Genomic DNA, 4132 nt, shown 5'->3' on the forward strand with positions numbered 1-4132 from the left:
TTTCTCCCCCAGCCTAAACTCCAACAAAAGTTTCTTTGGTGGTAGACTTAGATAAGAAATAAATCTGACAGTGATAATTATGTATCAATGTAGGTGTCAATCATTGTCCACTAGGACTAAGCCCAAAATGAGCTTTTGCAGCACTGCTACTCTGCCTGTCAACACTGATCAGTTTTTGTTTAAGTTGTGACCTATGTAGTTTAAGATCCTTCACCTCAGCAAGTTCTGACCAAATTTAAGAACGGCTTCCCTAAGCTAAAACCACCAGGGCTCTCCAACCTTGGCAACTTTAAGACTTGTGGACTTCAACTCCCAGAATTTCTCAGCAGGCCATGCTGAGTTCTGAATTCTGGGAATTGAAGTCCACAAGTCTTAAAGTTGCCAAGGTTGGAGGACTTTGAATAAACCACATGATCTGGGCTTCTATGAAGGTAACTTTCATAAGCTCTAAGCAGCTCAGAGTATACCAAACACAGGTTCAAGCATATCTTTGCCCCAATCACATTGAATAATAGCACCATCCTTGGAAGAAGGCTAAAATTCCACATTTCCCCCCAAAAACCTCCATGTCCTAGTAAGTAAATCTGGCAAATGTCTTCTTACTGAGCCATGGTGGTGCAGTGGTTAGAATGGAGTACTGCCGGCTACTTCTGCTGCCTGCCATTTGGCAGTTCGAATCTCACCAGGTTCACGTTGACTCAGCCTTCCATCCTTCCGAGGTCAGTAAAATGAGGACCCCAAAAATGTTGGGGCAAAAGGCTGACACTGTAAACCATTTAGAGAGGGCTGTTAAGCACCGTGAAGTGGTATATAAGTCCAAGGGCCACAGCTATTGCTAATGCTACTGAAATGAATCGCTTTCAGGGTTAGCTTGCAATCTCCTTTAAGCCAGAATGTGAAACTCGAAACTAAACATTGCTGAACAGATTGGATAGTGACTTCTGTGAGAGATATGAGGTTCCATCCTGGGTAGGGCATTGTAGAAGACCTCCAAGCTCTTCTATATGGGTCTGTGAATTTGGAGCAAGAGAACAGGGAAAGATTTTTAAAAAGTCCTATATCCTTTCCATGCTTCCAAAACAACTCCACATTACTGCCTGCTTACCATTCAAGAACGAAAATTTGTATGCAAAAGTAATACAAGTCATACAGTACTTGTAAGTCAAACTGATACGATGCTTTAGAATGGGACAATCTCGAGCAGAGATTGAGAAAAAAAAATGTAATTAAATCTCCTTTCCTCCTTTTAGAAAGAATCAGATAATCACTGCACAAATGATCTCTTTATCAGAGCACACATGTCCACCCCTCACAGCAATTTTTCCTGATGGCAATTTTACATGAAGGAAATGAAAACTGCCTCAAATTTTATATCTAGGCAACGTCTATTAATGCCAGCCAGTAATTTGCGCTTTTTAATCTTTAACAATAATAAATAGCAAAAAAAAGGCTTCTTTCTTTTTTAACAAAAATCGTTGAGGTTTTTATCCTAAATCATGTAGCTAAATTTAACAATTATTATGGAAGCACAAAATACCATATTAAGAGAGAATTATCAGTATCCGTTGTTGGGAGATAAATTTAAATTCCTATTTCCACTCTTATCTTAAAAGAAAGAATATGTCACAGACAGAATCTTTATTATTGTGCAGTAAAAAAAAGAAAAAGATAAGAACCAATGAACCTTTTAAATTGAACCGGGTGTTCCTGAATGCCTTAATTGAACTGGCTATTTTTCTGGGCCCTGGACAGAGGTTGGGGCCTCTGTCAGATTTATTTGGGGGTGTGGGTGTTGTTAGACAGACTTGCCATCTAGTTCCTGTTCTCTTTTATGGTTTTATTGTATTATACTTTCTATTTTGGAGTCAGGTGGTGCTTAGATTCAATAATTTAAATTAATTTAACCTGATCTCTCTACAGATGAGCATTAACAACATTAGTAAGGATCGCTGGGGCACTCAGATCTCTAAGACAGCCCCTACAAGCGTCAATGCCATCAAGTTGATCTAATAATAACGAAGAAGAGCCAAGTAAAAACTAAGAGCGTTCGGACATTCAAATGTTCTATAATAGGGGTGTCAAACTCGATTTCATTGAGGGCCGCATCAGAGTTGTGTTTGACCTTGGGGGGGGCTGGAGGTAAGTAGCCAGGGTGGGTGTGGCCAGCTAGACATTACTCATGTAGCGGCCTGAACGTTCTGTCAGAGAAAACGGAGCTCAGGTGGGCTGCATGTGGCTCTCCCAAGCTCCGTTTTTCCTGGCAGAGGCACCGTGGGCCAGTCCTTCGTTGTTTCAGGGCGGCCCTTAGCCCTGAAGATCTTAGCACCCAGTGGGCCGGATTCAGCCGGCGGGCCTCGAGTTTGACACCCGTTCTGTAATTTCATGGCCAAATGCTCGATGTGTGTTATTGCAATGACAAAATAGGCTTACCAACTCAAGCTGAACCTACTGCTTAAGCACTGGGAACAAAACTCTGGTTGCAGGTAGCCTTGAGGATGCCATGTTAAGTATTGACAAGTACTGACTTCCAGACACGTGGAAGCTGCAGGATTCTCCCTTCTGAAGAATGGTTAACTAAATTGTAGGAGTAGGCCTCCCACTGTGTTTAGAGTAGCATTATAAAGATAGTCCTCAACTTACAACAGCTCATTTAGTGACTGTTCGGTTACGATGCTGAAAAATGTGACATATGACAATTTTTCACACTTACGACCATTGCATGGTCCCCATAGTCGCGTGATCAAAATTCAGGTGCTTGGGAACTGACTCTATGATGGTTGCAGTGACCCGGGGTCATGTGATCCCCTTTTGGGACCTTCTGACAAGCAAAGTCAATGGGAAAACTGGATTCACTTAACCATGTGGCTAATTTAACGACTGCAGCAATTCACTCCAAACAACTGTGGCAAGAAAGGCTGTAAAATGGAGCAAAAATTCACTTAACGAATGTCTCACTTAGCAACAGAAATTTTGGGCTGAATTGAGGTTGTAAGTCGAGGACTACCTGTATAGAAACTTAATTCTTATTGAAAACCATTTCAATTTAGGACTACATTATTATTAATGCATCACGATCATTATTATTATCATGACACATCCACATTTTTTAGGATTCATATCCTAAACGCAGGTCTCCAAACTTGACAACTTTAAGACTTGTGGACTTCAACTCCCAGAATTCTCCAGATGGCTGGAGAATTCTGGGAGTTGAAGTCCACAAGTCTTAAAGTTGTCAAGTTTAAGGACCCCTGTCCTAATGTGATAAAAAAATTTATAGCAGTGCCTCTCAATTTCAGCAAATTTAAGATGTGTGGATATGTGGATGCATGTCTGGTTGGATAATTCTAGGAGTTGAAATTCACACATCTTAAAGTTGCTGAAGTTGAGAAAACACTGGTTTACCAGGTTGATTTAATGAATTCTCGAAGGTGCTTTTCATTTTTTAAAAGGCAACTAGACCGTTTTTTATTTTAAAAAAATAAAAATAAAAAGCACTTTTGAGACAACCTGGATGACCTGGATATCTGAGAATCTGCATGGAGATTTAATGTATTATTTACTATCTATACTTTTTTAATGACTTGAACTAAATTTACCAAGCTTTGGCTTAAAAGTTTAATAGAGGCATGCCAATTTTGTTTAGAAAATAGATATGAAGTATCTCGCGGTGGTTTAAGTTTCTAATGATGTAATTAGACTATACTAGCCATCTGTTTCAGGTCAGGTGCCTATCTGCCTGCATTTTACTACCTGCGTCATCTATTTCCTACATTCTTTCAAAAATGTATAATAATAAAATGAGGAAAAATAGATGTGTTGAACTCCTCCTAAACTGTTACAAGGAAGGGCCCAGCCTCAGGTCCTGCTGCAACGTTTTCCTTCAACTCCGAGAATTCCTCAGCCAGCAAAGGTGGCTGAGGAATTCTGGAAATTGAAGTCCACAAGTCTTAAAGTTGCCAAGGTTGGAGACTCCTGGTTTAGTCCTCATCCATTCTAAGTCCCTTGAAAAAATGCAGGATGACTTGTGTGAGCATCCTGCAAAAGATGCTACTTCTATTCTGGAGATCAACCAAGAAGACAAAGAAGACGGTAAAAAAAAACCTTATAAGAATGGAGATTAGAAATTCATTCA

The sequence above is a fragment of the Pseudonaja textilis genome, chromosome 4 (assembly GCF_049901715.1).
Source record: "Pseudonaja textilis isolate UNSWEBS1 chromosome 4, rPseTex1.2, whole genome shotgun sequence".
Taxonomy (NCBI): domain Eukaryota; kingdom Metazoa; phylum Chordata; class Lepidosauria; order Squamata; family Elapidae; genus Pseudonaja; species Pseudonaja textilis.